We start from the raw sequence: 18,477 nt of genomic DNA on the forward strand, positions 1-18,477 counted from the left end.
TTTCAAGATTTATTATGTAGCTATAGAAACAAGAATGGGCTAGAGCGAGTATTATACTTGACACCAGAAGCACAATTCATAGAGACAAACACTGATAAATTAAACCTCATCAAAATTAAAAACTTGTGCTTTACAAAGACCCTGTGAAAAAGATAAAAAGATGAGCTACAGACTGAGTGAGACTATCTGAAAACTACATATCTAACAAGACTGTGTAGAATATTTCTGAAAGAAAAACTTTCACAACTAAACAATTAAAAAATGCAATTAGAACATGGGTAGAAATTTCTAGGAAAATATACAGATGGCAAATACGCCCCCTCCAAAATAAGTTAATTATCATTAGCTATTAGAGAAATGTAAATTAAAACCACAATGAAACACCTATAAAAATGTTTCAAGTAAAAATTGTGTAAACACTAATACTATAGTAAAGAGGCAGAGACTGTGTCACTTGTCCATTGCTAGTGGGAATGTAAACGGTATATTCTGGAAAACAGATTGGCATTCTCTTTAAAAACTAAACACACAACTACCACACGTCCCAGAAATTGGGATCTTATTCATACAGAGAAATGAAAACGTACATTCACTTATACATTTGTACATGATGTTTACAGAAGCTTTATTTATCATAGGCAAAAAATTGAAATAATTCAGCTACCATATAAAGGATAATTGTTCATACAAGGTATGCTAAATTGAAACCACAGAATTGTGCTCAGCTACATAAATGAACACACTATTGATGCATGCAACAATCTTAATGAATATCCAGAGAACTAGGCTGAGTGAAAAGAAATCCCCAAATGTCACATACTGTATATTTCAATTTATGTGATATTCTTGAAATAACAAAATCAGAGAATTAGAGAACAGATTAGCAGTTGCTAGGTGTTGAGAAAAAGGTGGGTGAAGGAAAGAAGTAGGTTTGCCTATAAAAGAGCAGCCTGAGCAATCCACTCAGTGATGGAAATTTTCTGTGCCTTGACTGTTCCAGGGTCAGAACCCCGGCTGTGATATTACGTACTGTATGGAGTTTAGCGAGAGGTTACTATCAGGGGAAATGAGGTAAAAGGTACATGGATCTCTATTATCTCTCAAAAGTGGATGCAAATAAACAGTGATCTCAAAATCAAGGTGTAAGTAAAATATTAAGACCCCAAAATGTTAACTGACTCTGAAATTTGCAGAAAAGAATCCCCAAGCCCTTGCTTCTGAGTCACTTTGCCTGAGTTAATCAGAATGGGAATATAATAGAGAGTTAAAACAAAAGCTTTAAATGAAAGAAGTAGTCAGAAAGCAAGGGCAAACTGGTTCTAAAACAGGAAAATCAATCAGAAGAAAAATCCAAGTTGAGAGACAAGGTCAAGAGCAGATCTTAGCCAAAGGTCAAACTAAAAATTTCAGACTTTCTGCCTGGACTACAGTAAAGGTAGAAAGCCTGAGAAAATTTCACTCTGTCTTGAAGGCTTTTAAAATGTATTAAGAACACAATTACAAAAGAAAGTTTATTATAAATAATACCATTATGAACAAGTAAGGTCAAGGGTCGACAGGTCTGCAGTATGTGACTTGTTCCACCACTTACTAGCTAGTGTGTCTTTGGACATGTTTCGTAACTTCTTTGAGGTTCCCAGCATCTCCACTGATAAAATTAGAATATTTTAAATGGATAATGATTATTGTAAAAAAAGTGAAAAAATCAAATCTAAATTGAAGTCAAGTAAATATTAGAGAGGGAAAATATCAGGCTATAAGCTACTTGACTGAAACTTTTTAAAATTTTTAATTAATTAGTTAATTAATTAATTAATTAATTTTAGACAGAGGAGAGGGGAGGGAGAAATTGAGGGTGAGAAACATTGATGAGTGAGACAAATACCAATTGGTTGCCTCCCCCACATGCCCCAACAAGCGACAGAACTGCAACCTAGGCATGTGCCCTGACCAGAATAGGACCAGAAACCCTTGCTTTGCAGGATGTGCTCAACCAACTGAGGCACACCACCAATCAGGGCCAAGGCTTATCTGTTTTTTCTACAAATTCCATTGCCTTGTAATCTTAAAATATTAACAACTGTATTAATCAGTTTCCATCCTAAAATATAGTTTCATAAATGGCAAATGTGTTTTTTTCCTTATTGCTTTAAATAATGCTTTTGAAATTCATGAGTTTGCCTAGATCCACATCTTTTAGACTCAGCATAATGGAACTTGAAATGAATATTGAACTTCCTAATGAAAATATCAAATGTAGTTCCATTACAGATTTTAATAATAAATTTATAGGAAAACTGTCCTTTGCAGTCCATCATAATTATAGGGCAGTTAACTGAGTTCTTGATTTTCTTAACTCTAAGTTCAATACTATAAAGCACAAAAGAGGTATTCATATTAACTTTCAAGTCCTTTTATAAATACACATATACTATTTATAAATAAATATATAACAGGCATACTTACATTATTTTATATCTATTTATGGTATTTAGGTTCATTGTTATTAAAAAGATACTTTTATTGTCATATATGCAACTATATTTGTATATAAATACTTTTTATAGATCACTTTAACAAAAATAAAACTATTCTAAAAATATATAGTAACAATTAACTATAAGGTATAATCATAAATAATTTAATGCACTCAGAAACTTTGTTTCATGGCAAAAAACAGTGAATGCATTCAAGTGTTTTTCATGAAAGCAATGATATTTTGGAAAAATATAAGTCATCTAAAGATACTATTATGCAATATATTTATATATTTTTCTTAGAAAGCTACATAATCTGAAATCTATAATTCAAATTTAGCCCATTATGATTTGAATTTTATAAGTTTAAAAGTAAGTTTAATAGAACCAACAGATGATATATATGCATTGTATCTTAAGAGTAGCAAACTTCAATTTTATATTCATAATAAGCATTCTTCATCTTTACTTTATTTGTTGTTGATACCAGCATTGATGTTCATTTTTATTCCCCAAGAGCCATTTGCACAGTGTTCTCTCCCTTCCCTGCCTTTCCTTCCATCCATCCATTCATCCATCCATATCTATATTTCTCTTTCTATAATTAAACTCCTCAATTATTTGTCAATTTCCTTGTCCATTTGAACCAATAAGATATCAGATTTGGGATTCAGTTTTCTCTTCTACTTTGGAGATAAGGGACTTAATAAATATCTGTTTTACTCTTTAATAGTTTCCTTTACTTCTATAGCTTTATTTAATTGCTCTTTTTCTATTTTAAGTTCAGTTCATTTTGTCTTTTTCTCCTTGCTAATAAGTCATCATTAAGACTATAAATTTAATTTCTTGACCTCGTCATTTTGAATTACTGCTTAAAGTTCAGTTTGAATTATTTTTAACTCAAAATTTCTTTAAATGAATTGTTGCTTGTTTAAATTTTTAGACTTATTAATTTTAAATAAAATCACTGAGATATAGATTGGGACTAGACCTATGAAGAAATTATCCTTAAAAAGAAAAAACATATATATATATATATATATATATATATATATATATATATACACACACACACAAAACATACACATGTATGTGTATATATATATCCTTTTGCTGTGAATTTCTATTTTCATTTCATGGCAAGAAATGTGACAAATATGAGAATGAATTTTGGAAATATTTTGGGATATTCTCCATGACCTCGTATGGATAAAAGATATGTTTAACCATATATATTTATTATTTACAAATATCCTATAAATCCTAAAAGTTACTCTCAGTACCACAGTCACTATACAATACATCTAGTAATTCAAATTTACCAGTCTTTGTGAATTATATCCCACTTCAATTTTGTTTTTGTTGACATATTACATTCAACAGAAATATAGTATCTCATAGATTTGCCAAATTGCCATTGTATTTATATATATATTTTGAATTAATTTGTTTGTCTTTGAGTCTATAGACTAAAAGATTTCAGTACTAACTTCCAGCAGCTTGCACATGTTAACAACTGTTTTTTGTTTTATTTGTTTGTTTTTAATTTAATGCATTAGTCACTAAATTACATATTACCTGATTTTAAAAAATCATCCAATTTCTTTAGCCTGGTATATCTTTGCCTACCCATTTATTTCATTCCCCGGCTTACTTTCTTTGGCATTTTAAGCATTACAGAGCTGGGTTTAAAAGAGCCCCTCTCAAGCAGAAGATTTACCTCAGGTTTATACATGTGAAATCCTAAAGTTTCAGTGGTTTTATTGGCTTATTTCTCAGTCCACACTAATATCATCTTTCCCCCCAAACCCATACCAGCAAATTCGCACCTATGCTAAACCACTGTCCTCTCAGGTTTCTATGGGTTACGACCACTGAAGCCAGCAGAATGGTAGAGGGGGCCAGGTGGGCCAACTCCTTACCAGACTGTCTTCAAGTATCTCTGTATGTCTTTTTCTCCAAAGGGAATGATTTCTGCGACTTCACAGTGGGCAATGTCTCTTTGCTCTGAAGCAAATTTTAGTTTCAATTTTTGTATTTCAGATTTCTCTGCTCCAGTATCTCCCTCACTGCATTTTATTGGTTTAACATATTCCAAAAATTCAGCAAAATGTCTTATCTACTGATTACATCCTTTCCTGCTTCCCAGGATTCTTATGGACTTATGTCTTTGCACATACAAATTTTAATAAAATTTGGGGAAGGAAGGGAAATAACTCATATGTTTCACCTGTCATCTTAAACCTCAAGTCAATATACTAAATTCTATTTTCAGCTATGATTGGCCACATAAATATTGGATTTTTTTTTACTCAAGTTTTCATTCAAGTCTACCTACATCCACAAGCAGAAGATTTACATGAAGAAATGACCATCTCCCAATATCAAGAAAACAATTCACTTCTGATCATTTTTAATACAAATGTTTTTTGTCTCCTATTTCAGGAAACACTTCCCTCACCCCTACCCCCCCAAAAAGACTAAGGGCTAAAGAGAAGAAAAACTTCCACTGAAATATAACACTGGAAAATCATACAGCAAAGCTAAACAAAATATTTTTCTCTGTAACATAAGTTAACTTAAATGCATCAGGGACATGTGGCACAAAAGGACTTTGTAACCTAAGTACATTCTGCAGATAATCAAAGGGTACATCACACTGGCCTGAAATCACAGTGAAAGAGTTCATATCTCAGATGCAACATTAGCTAGCTTTGTGGCTTTGCAGAGGTTATTTAACGTCTCAGAAAACCAGGTTCATCATCTGTAAAATATGATGACAGCATCTTCCTCATAAGAAAACACTTAAAATAAGGGCTAACACATAGTAATTACTGAAAAGATTTACTAAGATTATTAACAGCTTTTTCTCAGAAAGTATGGATGTAGTACTGCCCAGTAGACACTGACTGAATATCCTCTCAACATTAATATCAGTTACAAGATTCCCTAGAAAGCTACATAATAGTGAGTAAAAAAGAAAGCTATTTGGTACTTAGCACAAACATTCAAGAAAAATGACTAAAGTGCTTTCTCTTGATCTATTTGCAATTTGTATTATTTTCTGTCTGGCACAATGCAGAACCAGAACTTGTCGATTCTGCCAATACAAAACTCATGGTTTGGATTTCACATCATGGGCCACAGTAAAATGATTTTATATGGATTTTATTTGAGAAATGTGTCATTTTTGACTATATAAAACTTTCACAAAAAATATATATATAAGAAAGATATTTGAAAAAGTCAATGCTAAAGCTGACTCTTTAAAAGCAAAAACTCACCATCTGTAGCAAGAGGACTTTATAAAACCCAGGGGTGTCTTCTTACCCAACTGTCAACACTGGGAAATGTGCCAAGGCGACAGATGCTAAAATTGGAAAGTCTCATCTAGGGTCTGACATAAGAGTTTTATAATTTCTCTCAAAAAAAGCATCAGTCACCACAATGGCAACAAAGTATTAAGGAAAAAAACAAAAGTACCCTCCTTAGTGAGAAATGGGTTTCATTCGATAATTATGCCACTAAAATTCTATTAACAACAATGAGCATATTGGTTTGTGGGATGGGAGGTAAAATCTGTATTGAACTAGTTTCCAAGAGACCAGGCAGTATTTTTTTCAATCACTGGCAACAACAGGGAACATATGATCAGCCAGTAAAGTAATAACAGAAGCCATTACCGAAAATAATTTCCAATGACAGTGCAGAACTGAAGGAAAACAATAAGAAAATATCTCCCTTATTTTAACAATACACTGACAAAAATCTGATTATGAAAACTAATACCTTAAAAATAACATTCAGCATTAAAAATGAAAAGCAATCTATAATTAATACCATTTCTCAGGGAGTCCATTGTTCAGAAACAGAGATATCCTTCAGTAAAGTGTATTTCATGCTCACTCAGAATTGTTGAATTTGGATTTTTTTACTCCCATTAGATTTTCACATGTATCAGGGAAGAAATTTGGCTTTCAAGATTTCAGAGTCTTCAGCTGTTTCACGACCAGGCTGAATCTGAAAATGTACTTGCTGACTACAGCTTTAGATCTTAGAGGAGAGGTTGCAGACTCAGAGGGAGCCAAACAGGTAACATGAACGAGTGAAGGTGGCTGTGTGAGGCCCTGGGAACGTGCAGAGAAGATGCCCCAGGACCAGAGCACAGATGCTGTTCAGCTACAAAGCAAGCCAGGTATTGTCAAATCTCATTTTTCAAGAGAAATTTTAAAAATTCATACTTCTGTTCAAAATAGCCAAGTTGTATTAAGTGTAGTTCAAAAAATCAAGCATTATTCATAAACTATGGGTACAACATAAATCAATAAACTAAATCCAGCACACAGGGTACCAAAATGGCAATCTCTGAAGGGTCTCCATTACAATTAAACTTCATAATATTAAGAATGGTTGTTTTGACATGCCCTCAAAACCATATAACATTTTATTTAAAGATAAAGTCAATGATTTGCAAATTCTGTTGTTTTTATATACAAGAAATCTAAAGTGGCTCAGAAAAATTGGACTATAAAGCTTTATCTAGCAACCCCCTAATATCAAAGTAATAGATCACTCAAGACATGAAAACTAAAATGACAATAAAAGTAGCAGTGATTTGCTTTATTTCTAAAAGGTAAGAGAACAATATAAATTTCCATTTGTGTTTTTGGTGACTTATTCAGTGTATCAAAGGAAAATAAAATCAGTAACAAGGACTGTGCTTTAATGAGATATGAGCCACTAAATACAATTCTAATGAAAGAGACTCAAATAAGTATATCCACCTTTCTCTTACTCTATGAGTAAAACCAAATAACAACAAATCCAAGTAGAAAAATGAATAAAAGGAGTATAATAGGTGAACATTTTATCACCTTCAACTTCCATATAACTTCAGTAAACCCTTATTATCCACTTTTATTTCATTTCATGCTAAGGCAATTTGATGTGGAGATTTTTCTGTCCATCAGCCAGTCTTTTCCATTTCCACACCTCCCTGCTTTATATTTCTATTCACACAGAAGAAAACTCATGCACATCTGTTTATAACACAATGCCATATCAGTCTGTTGCTGAACACAAATGGAAGTGCTGAATTATTTTCCAAATAGAAAAATAAAGGCAGAAAGATCTTATTTGTCAAAACATATATGGCAGATTATATCTTCAAGTTTTAGCCTGACCACTCTTCTGTATACTTTTTTGTCTATTCTTTCCAATACTAAAACTTACTTATTTGTTTTTACAGAGAGGGAAGGGAAGGAGAAGGAGAGGGAGAGAAATATTGATGTGGAAGAGAAACATCAGTCAGTTGCCTCTTGCACATGCCTGGACCAGGACCAAACCAACAACCTAAGCATGTGCCCTCTCCTGAAATCCAACCAGTGACCTTTCACTTTGAGAGATGATGCCCAACCAACCAAGCCACACTGGTCAGGACACAAATACACATTGAACATACACATTGTTAACTCTAAGGATTGTAAATGGCATTAGAATAAGTTAGCCCAGGATGGCCACAAGCAGAATTCAATGTTAGATCTTTTGGTTGGGTTTGTTGATTTTTGCCCGGGACTGGTGACTCCCTCTCACTTTTTGCACTCTAAAAGGGCAAGATAAGATGACAAGAATTTTTGTGTGTCTATTAGTTTTGCAATAGGCTCAGGCTCTGGCCATTAAAATTACCTGTATCAAGAGCTGTAACAATTAAGTTTGTAATTTATTATACCAACCAATATGTGATCAACTCATGAGCACTATATATTGTATAGAGCAACAAGAGGGAAAGGGGAAGGAGCACAGGAGACAGAAACTCCAAGAATGATTCAAAAAACACAGCAAGTTTCCAAAAATAATGAATGGAACAATGAATTATACACTTTGCCCTGGGACATTAATAGAAACATGTCAGTCTTTTACTAAAAGTCAAGAATTATAAGAAACTTCAAAACTGAATTTACTACATAATTTATTATATCAAATTACAGGAATAAAACTTGCTTAGCCAAGCCATAACAGCTTTCTATAAAGCAGTCCAAAATTAAAATTTCTCAGTTCTCTTTTATTTCTTCTAAAAGACATTATGGGGGAGTGGGGAATAAAAATATGCAAACTGTAACTTTCTTCAGAATTTTCTACTATTCTGGAGGAAATAAATATTAAAGTGGTAATTTAAGCTATCTATGATAACAGTAGGGAAAAATAAAATTTCAGAATGATTGTCAATGTCTCTATATACTCCTACTTTCATTTTTTCACTTGGATTTCTTAGTATTCAAGAACACTTTGCATTAGCATCAATAATTCAAGCAAATTTAATTAACTACATTCTAGATGAAAACAAATATAGAATTTTACCAAGTGCACATGCAGTTTTTCTTTCATGTTTGGAGAAAAGCTGCTACATAATTGAACCTTTTCTTACCAGATAAAGCTGACTGCCTTGCAATCAGGTGGTTTGTGTCAATAGGAACACAGATTAAGAGATTCCTTCCAGTGACCTGGAGACAGACACACAATGGGGGTGCAAAGTCCAGGAAGCTAAAGCCCTCGTTGTTATTTGACTGGACATAACTGGAACTTGTTTACTGAGCAGCCTGAATGATGTGGACAGAGAAACTCGTTTCATTTTTCTTTGTTTTTGCCTTTGAATTCACTTTGTGGTACCTTTATTCTTCAATTGATGATGATATCTCAACTCACAGATACACTTTCTGGTATAGAATAATTCCTTAATGGGTAATTACACTGTACTTTTACAACTAAATGATTCAATCTTCTGTAAAATCAAACTTCAATCTGAAGTTTAGCTTTTTTTTCACAATATATCAATGGTCTGATCCACCACTCTCCTCATCTCTTCCCTCGCCCTTCTTCCCATCTGCTGCTCTGCAAAATTGAAAAGCACAGTGGAAGTAGGGAGTAGAGGTAGAGGGGTGAAATACTGGTTCCTCTCTAGTTCTTCCTTGTTGGCCTTTTTCTCCATTCCAGCAAACATTAGTGGTGGGTTCTTTGTAGGCCATGTGCATCTGTGTATGTTCTATGAGGCAGTTCACAATTTCCTATCTGTAGTAGTTCACTAATTCATTTTGGGGGGTGTGGGTGGACTGCAATGACTTCTTCCTGACCATAGGGAATCAGCCCAGATTTTCTTAATCTAAGGTGTCCTCTCCTCCAGCAGGCAGTGCTCTGGGGCCAGATTCCCCTCAGGACAGAGGAAGCCCAGCTGCTTGCTCTGTCATGCCATTAGCTTATGGCAACTAAAGCATCTTTGCCATGCCAAAAGCTGGATACATTAGCTGTTTTCAGTCCTTTAGGATTCTGCCATCTCAAATATCTCTAGTAAACTTCCATGAATTCAGCAGGTAGGGAGCAAATTTGAGTTTATATTAGAGATGGATTAATCAGAAAGATAAGAAGTCTAAGCACAGGATCAACTCCTTCCAAACAGGCCACTTAGCAATGCAGTCATACAATCAAATAGTGTGTAAAACTTGCAAAAGTAACATGAAGTTTACTGTAATCAACCTGCATATTATACAAGCTTTAAACCCCACAAAATTTGTATCTTCTCTATATGCATTAATATTCACCAGACTTCAAGAGAAGCAAACAAATCAGCTTCTCAGAGGGACCCTCACTAAGATTTCTACCCTTCAGTCTTCTGTTAAGATAGGGTGGAGAATGCCCAAAGAAAACAAACTGTCCAATATGCTGACACACCCTACAGTAACAAATCTCAATAATACCCTTCCAAATGGAAATTGGCAATGGAGATTGATAGTCACTGAACCAGTTTCGCTAGCCTTTTGAAAGTCCTACATAAACCTAGGTAGCATTTCTTTATAACCTGAGGTCCTTATTACTCCGTAATTTTGGCCTTGGTGCTTCAATCTTAAAATTCAAGATAAAAAGGAATTTATATGTAACATTCTACAACAAAATGAAAGCATCCCCCTGAGACAACACAGGTGTATATCACTGACTCAGGCTTCTTCCTTGGTCAAAATCCTCAACTTAAAATAAAAATGATGAAAATATTCTAGAGGATAAATTTATTTTGTATTTTATTTTTATAGGAGGGGAACACTATTTCCCTTCAAGACAACTTGAAAATAAAGTTGACCATTCACTAAAATACTTATTTTATCTCAATGAAAAACAAAACTCTAGAGATTAAATTTGCAGAAGATAAAGATTTGTGTCTTTTAAATTTATAATTTACGCAGAGTAAAAAAAATCTTTTATGAATTAGGTTTAAGGGTAGGTAGCCAATTCAAACACAGTAATTAAAAAAGTAATAATTTAATTTAAAAAAAAGGTAAAATGGAACTTGCCAGACATAGAATCTCTTTCAATATTCTAAATTGGTGTTTGACAATTCTAAATTGTCAGTTGCTAAACTGACTGGTTTAATCTCTAAATTTATATAATACAAGGTGGATTTTGAAAACAAAATCTATATATAACAATAGGTTAAATCATAAATCAATACTAAAGTTTTTATTTGTTTGCATTTTCTTATGTTGTGCTGGGCAGACTTGGTTTCTGTTTCCTAGAAGCCAGTAAATATCTAAATTATATATTTTCCACTTTTAAAATAATTCACTGATAAAAGCTAAATATGTTTTTGTACTTTCCTACCTTGATGAATTCCTAGCGCTTTCAAGTGATCCGTAAATAATGCATGCTTTTGAATGATACCTTGCCAGATCGTTTTTTAACAGGCCCAGAGCTGCATTTTGAATTTTGATGGGAAGCGAGATACACAAAGAAGGCAGAAATGAAAAGCTAATGAGCTACTTGGGATGCCAGCCTGGCATGTTGTCCAGGAAAAACTTTAAACCATGTAGGAATACAAAGGAAAAAAGTGATTAAAGTCACAAGTATTTTTAATCCTGTTACAAAATATGACTCTGGAAGATATTTGTGTGTTTCTGAAGAATCCATTAAAGTCTACAATTGTCTTTTACTTATCTAAACACCAATGGGTAAGAGAAATATGGACTTCCATTAAGAAAAGGAAGCAAGGGTTGTAAAATACAAAAACCCATAAATGCTATGCTAATTAGTAAACAATCACAAATTCCATAGCACCAAAATAGATTTAGGATACCAAGGGCACTTAGATATTTAAAATATAAAGGTATACAGAATCAGACAGGGTACAAAACCCACTTTTACAGTTTCATAATGGCAGAAAAACATGAATAAATTGTACTACTAGAGCTATTTTATCCATTGAATAGGTATCTTGGCTTCTCTCACAAGATTTAAGTGGAAACCTTGACATATAAAAAGCAAGTTACTCACAGATTGTTTCCTAATCTACAAATATGAGAAAATAACACCTGAGTCATGGGAAGGTTATGACTAACAAAAGATGAATTTTAACATCGTTTAGCCTCTTTCCCACACAGTATAATCAATGTATAGTAAATATACCAGCATTATATGTCAATAGAGTGTTATAATTTTTTGCTACACAAAGACCCACTAAAATGAATTAGCCTTTTCATCTTGAAAAATTCACTTTATAAAAAAAACAAAAATGCCTGGCTGACTTTACTTTTTTCATTTTTTCCAAAGTAAAATTTGTTCTGCTATCACTTATTTTAAAAGGTAATTTCAATGACAACAATTATGTAAGATAGTAAAGTATAAGTACAATAATTAATCTTATAAACAAAAACTGCCATTTACCTATATTACAAAAAAACCCAAAGAAATAAGTCACTTATTCAGAACAACTCAGTACATATTTTAGAGAATAGTTTCTTTTTAATTAGGTAAAAACTAGTAAATTAATATAGTTACTTTGGCAAAAAGAAAAAAAAGGAGTCAACTTTAACATAAAAATATTTACTTTATAATTTTGACTTTTTAAAACTGTTGAGAATCCCACTACCCTGTTGAGAATTCTACTAAACGAGCTATCTAAACATCTTCACTATCTGGCAACCTCATCTCTTCCTTTGTGTCCCATGTAGAAGGGCACATACATAACTTTCCCCAAATCACACTGCACTTATCATTCTTTCAAGTCCTTGCTCCTGGTGCTGGGTAAAATCCTCTTCATCTCTTAAAATCCTGGTAAAGGAATACTTCATATGAAGAGTCTGCCTCAAACTCAAGAAGAGCATTTAATCATACCTTCCTCTAAAGAGTACTTCTTTATTCTACATCCTTCTGTTATTATATAATTCAAAACTAGTTGAAATGAATTACAAGCATTTTCCTTTTTAGAAAAAAAATTTGCTACATTACTTTTTAAATGCAATTTCAAGTTTTGGTAAACTCATTGTACCATAGTTTAAGTAGGTAATAATTATAGCTTATTGGAGGGTGTGGTCTACAATATATTGTAGATAAAAAAAAATCTACTAGAAGAATATTTTTAATCTGTGATGATATTCAAACAGAATGTGTTTAAGAGAAAAGATATGAATACACAATTAAGAAAAGAATAAAATTGAGTCTTTGCATGATATTTTATATGGACTTTAACATTTATAGGTACAAAAATAATGAGGCAGTGAAAACAACTTATGCTGCTTTTCTTTCTTTATACCTCATCCTTATTTCATATCAAAAAGTAATGTAGGTTGGTTATTTGGATAAAAATCAAAATTCTAGATTGAATGATTTTAATACTCCTCCTCTACCACTAATTTTCCCTACTTTATATTAGCTTTTACAGGAAAAAATATGAAACTCTTTATTATTTGCATTTTAAAGTTAAGTAGGTGAAATTTCATTTAAAAAATGTTTTTCATTATATTGCTTATTAAAATAACTTTTAAAACTTGGCTAAGCAAAGGTTTCTTTTTTTCTGACACTTTCTATTCCCCCATCCCATTATTCTTATAAAAAGGAAATCTTTACTTAATCCAATAAATTATGCACAGCTAAAATTACTCACTTCCTAAAACTCTTCCAATTGGGGCAAGGGAGTAGAAGGAGGTTCCAACCAATACAATAGAGAATTTCTAAATGTCCTTTCCCGAATTCCATGCAAAAGCCTCCCATGGAGGAAGCACCACTGGGCTTCTTTCCCCAGCTTCCTGCTTGAAACTCTGAAATGCCTAAAGGGACAGCAGCATCATGACAACCAGCAAGAAAGACAAATGTTAAAGACAGCATAGCAGGAAGTCAGGAGGAGTCTGGTCTTCAACAACATCCTTGAGCAGCTGGACCTGCCTGACTGCCTGTTTATGAACATCTTGTTATAGATGAAAAATAAACCTTTAGTCTGACTTTCTACTCTTGGCAACCAAATGCATACCTAATTAATACAATATTATTTGGGAGAAAATATACTGCAAATTTAAATCAAGCTTTCTGATTTGAAAATATTTCATTACAATTTGTTTTATAATAAAATATTAATCATTCCTATTCATTGTTTTTAAAAACTTATTTATATAGTGTGTTCTACTGTAGATGTGTACTGTATGTCTCCAGTCCTTGCTTCTGATTGATGGTGAGAAGTCACAATAATTTTTTGTCAGTCATTGTAGGCCAATATAATGCTTTATTGGTGATGGTTTATGACATGGTTTATTAAGGTACTGAAAAAAAAGTTTTAAAAATGTAGCACAATAGCCCTGGCTGGTATAGCTCAGTGGATTGAGCGTGGGCTGCTAACCAAAGTGTGTCAGGTTCGATTCCCAGTCAGGGTACATGCCTGGGTTGCAGGCCATGACCCCCAGCAACCGCACATTGATGTCTCTCTCTCTCTCTCTCTTTCTCCCTCCCTTCCCTCTCTAAAAATAAATAAATAAAATCTTAAAAAAAATAAAAAATAAAAAAATGTAGCACAACACAATGAAGAAAGAAAGGCCTAACTCAATTAGGAGCTAAACATATAGCTATTAAAAAACCTTAGATATAAGAAGAATAGTCTGAACAGTGAATATTACATTTGGGTAACGGACCAGTGGAAAAGGACCTTAATTAAATCACCACGGCTTACTCAGTTACGGAAAAGCCCCTTACTCTTGTTAGTTCTTTATGACATTTTATAGCATTTAAAATGAAAGAACAGGCGAATTTTCTGTGCCTGGCAAAACTAATTGTAAAAACTACAAATTTTTAATGTAACCCTTCCAAAATGACATAAATAAATATAATATTTAATCTAATCATGTTTATCAAAGACAAATCTGCTGACAGAGAGGAAGACTTCTTTTCTGATACTCATTAATAAAATCACATTAAGAGATTATGGAAAATCACATTAGGAGATTATGACTTCACATCAAAGTCCATCCTTCATCAATAGTTTTAAGAATTAGTCTAAGGAATATAGTGTATATTACATATGCTGATACTTTAGTCTTCCAAAATGAGTTAAACTAAGAGTTTTGGAACATTGATGAGTTTGATTATAACAATAATGATTAGTAATATTTATTGATTGAAACTTAAATGCTAGATAATATACTCACTCTACTATCTTATTTTGATATTATTCATTTAATTCCCCCTCCTCAAAAAAGAAAGGTAAAATTTCTACCTCCATTTTCCATATGAGTTTACCAAGGCAAAAAGGAGTTAATCAATTTCCCCAGAATTGTGCAAATAATAAATGGTCCATAGAATCTAAACCCAGGAAATCTGATCTTGAAGTCTGTAATCACTTAGGCTGCTAATTCTCTTAAATTCAGCAGCCTAATCTTCTTCTGTAACACCCAACATTTTTTTAAGCTGGCAGATTGAAATGCCGTGTAACACATTCTTCTACAAGTAAGTCAACTCTGCAAAAACTGGCTCTTTTTACTGAGGGTGACAGATTTGCTCCAGTGGTTTCAGGAACCAACTACATAAATTTCCAGAAAGTGAAGTCAAATCTGCAATAAATTATAAGGGATGGTTTATTATAACATCACTAAAGTTTTGAAAACATGGTATTTTAGGTATTACCCTTACTAAATGACAGCAATAAAAAGTAGTCCAGACCTTTATATAACTACCCCAGCATTAGAGCAGAGTATTTTAAAATACAAGCAGATTAGCACATAACATGTAGATAAAAGTAAGCTATTTCGACAAAAATATAAAAAAGTCAAGTGGTTTTGCTGCCTATAAATACACTATCCTAAAAAAATGAGGTCACAATGAATAACCAAGGATATATCTTCACTGAAAATATTTTCCAAATGACACAAAAATACAATTAGAATTTTGACACAACCATAAGAGTTAAAGAAACATAATCGAGAAATAATAACAAATAAAATACTAATAAGATGAGGAAATAATGGTTAAACCATTCTCACTCATCGAAATCACTGTATTTACATATTATAGCACTTAATAATTTCATAAAGTATAAATTTTCCTTGCCTTAGCAAAAACTAGGACAAGAAATATCACTCATATATTTTAAATAAGAAACTTTTACTCAAGCATATCATTTGACTTGGCAAAGGCAACATGGCCTGTTAAGGGCAGGACTGGATTCCACCTCAGCGTTCTCTACCTCAGTAGCTGGCCATGCAGACATAGGCTACTTACAGTGCCATTTAAAAAGTTAAGACCATGTATAACCTCTGAGCTCAAGACATTTTCAGTATAATCAAACTGTTCACGTGAGAAACCATAGAAACCATGTAAACACTGAAAGATACTGCTTTTAGATAAGTTTAGTTTATACTCTTTCCATACATTATTTTTCAGGTTATTGGTAGATCTGTGTAGGTTACACCACATAGTTAATTAAAATGTTAAGAACATTGTCAAGAACTAGTAAAATAAAATCTGACAAAGAAAAATTAATCAAATATTTTAAAGAAAAAATACTGGAAGTAGAATTTTGAAAGTTCATGTTTTTAAGTAGGTGGTGGGGGAGTGGGGTGTGGGAGTGAGGGGGTAAAAAATGAAAGCCAATGAGTTTGAAAATGTTTTCTTATACAGGACTTCTATTCTGCAGCACATATTTGAATTCTTGGGATAATTTTGAGACATAAGTGTAGAAAATATATTACTGTTTTCTAAAAAAGGAAATTTAAAAAAAATATTGCCAAAACACACAGGTAGTTTGCAAGACATGAAAATAGAAAGTAACAGAAGACAAATCTCTAAAAGAATTCTTACAAGAGGAAGAAATACCAGAAAATGAACATTTATTACCCAACTAGTAAATAACAGTGAGGGAATGTGATCAATTTGAAGGACTTGATTTTCAAAAAACCAAAAAGCTATAGTTGATATTATTACCAATTAAGTTATATTCCTTGGAAGATTTTTGAATGTCTAATAAAATTATTTTTTAAAAATGAACCATTATGCAGCAGAATAATATAACAAAGGAAACATTAAACGTTCACATGAGTTATTAAAAATTCTTCAGGGTCAAATAACATTTCATGTCTCAGCTCTGCATTAAAGGTGTATGTGTAGCTTAAAAATAAAATGTAAAATTAAAAATAAAATATAACTTATTTTTATAAATAATGTAAAGTAAAACACTGCATGTGTAATGTTAACAGTAATACAGAATTTACTTTTCTCCACTGTATAAGATTTTATTCTCCCAGCCTCCTACGATCCTCATTTTCCAATGTAAAACCACATTATATTGGGGCATGGCAAAGTGAATGCAGAAAGGCCATAAACCCACTCCTACAGCACATAACTGCTGTCATGATTCATAAAATGAAATTCATACAGGGAGATCTGGAGTGGATCGTTGGCAAGAGAGGAGAGGCCCTGAGCAGCGCAGGAGAGACTGTGTTCCCAGAGGGAAGGACAGGTCACAAGAAATACTGGAGGCAACACACACTGATGCCCTGGGCTGCTAGTGTGGCCGAAATAGATTTCCCTACCTTCAGGTAAGGAGTAAACAAGCCTGCAAGTGGCTGTGTCACGTTGCCCCGGCAACCAACAGAGCTAGCCTGGTGCCTGGCGGCAAGAGGAGGGAGTCCGCTTGCTGGAGGATAGCCAGGACGATTGACAGAGTAAATAAAAACCCTCCTACTCCCTTCCAGAATATGTTTGCATGGGGAGGTGCAGACTTGACAGACCACAGGTGGCAGACACAAGGTCTGAGGGCCGAATCCGGCCCTCCACTTTGTTTTATCCCACCGGGCACCTTGTTTCTACTGGGTGGCAGACAGTTGAGCAAGACAGTTGAGCTCTTGCTTAACTGTTAAGTAGTTGCATTTATACAGTCCTAAAATTACATTTGGCCCTTTGAAGGCAACCATGAGGCTGATGTGGCCCCCCACGAATGAGTTTGACACCTACCTAGTCACTATCCTGACAAAAGGATGGATTAGATAGGGAAGTTGGACACTTCCAGAGCATAAGGAATTTGAGGCCCAGATTTTTAAATAGAGTCAGGGCACAAACTTACTCCTTCTCCTTGCCCTCACTCACCCCATCAGGACCCAGCTCACCAGGGCCATGTCCCACACACTGGTCCTCACCCTGGGAGCGTGCTCCACAGAGGCAACTTCCAAGCTGCACAGACAGACCAGGACTATACCCCTCTCTTCCTCTGACATCCATGCACAGGTGAACACGGACTAGAGCACTCACCAGCCCCCAGGGGCTGGGACAGCCTCAGAAAAAGGTCTGCAAATGGGACCTCTGCATGACAGGCTGCAGCATGTGGCAGTGGCTCTGGGCCCCTGGGATGAGAAGCAGCTACAGCTTGGTGAAGTGACACCAGCTTGGAGCACAGGCACACTGCAGGGAAGGAGCCAGAAGCTGGAGGGCAGTTCGCTCAGCAGCCTCATGCTCTAGAAGGACAGATAGGGATAGAGCGGAGGTTTCTGGACACTGTTTCTGGTTTTGGGGGGGAGCTGGGTTTTGTCTGTGTGAGATTGGCATGGAGTAGTGGGGTCCCTGCTCCCCCAAACTGCACAATATTTTAATAAAGATCGTTCTTCCTTCCCACCAATCTTTGTTTTATGCTTGTGTTCAGCCGTGGGCAGCCCAATCCCACTTTTTCAAGTAATAAAATGTGTCAGAGAAGGCATTTTCAACAGCTTAT

General features: G+C 34.0%; 1 protein-coding gene across 3 annotated transcripts in view; it reads right to left on the reverse strand.

Annotated features, from left to right (window-relative positions):
- Positions 1-18,477, reverse strand: part of KCNJ3 (potassium inwardly rectifying channel subfamily J member 3) — a 131,346-nt gene that overhangs the window by 85,838 nt on the left and 27,031 nt on the right. The window lies entirely within an intron of this gene.

This window comes from Phyllostomus hastatus, unplaced genomic scaffold (assembly GCF_019186645.2).
Source record: "Phyllostomus hastatus isolate PE091 unplaced genomic scaffold, TTU_PhHast_1.1 phas_contig_1, whole genome shotgun sequence".
Lineage (NCBI taxonomy): Eukaryota > Metazoa > Chordata > Mammalia > Chiroptera > Phyllostomidae > Phyllostomus > Phyllostomus hastatus.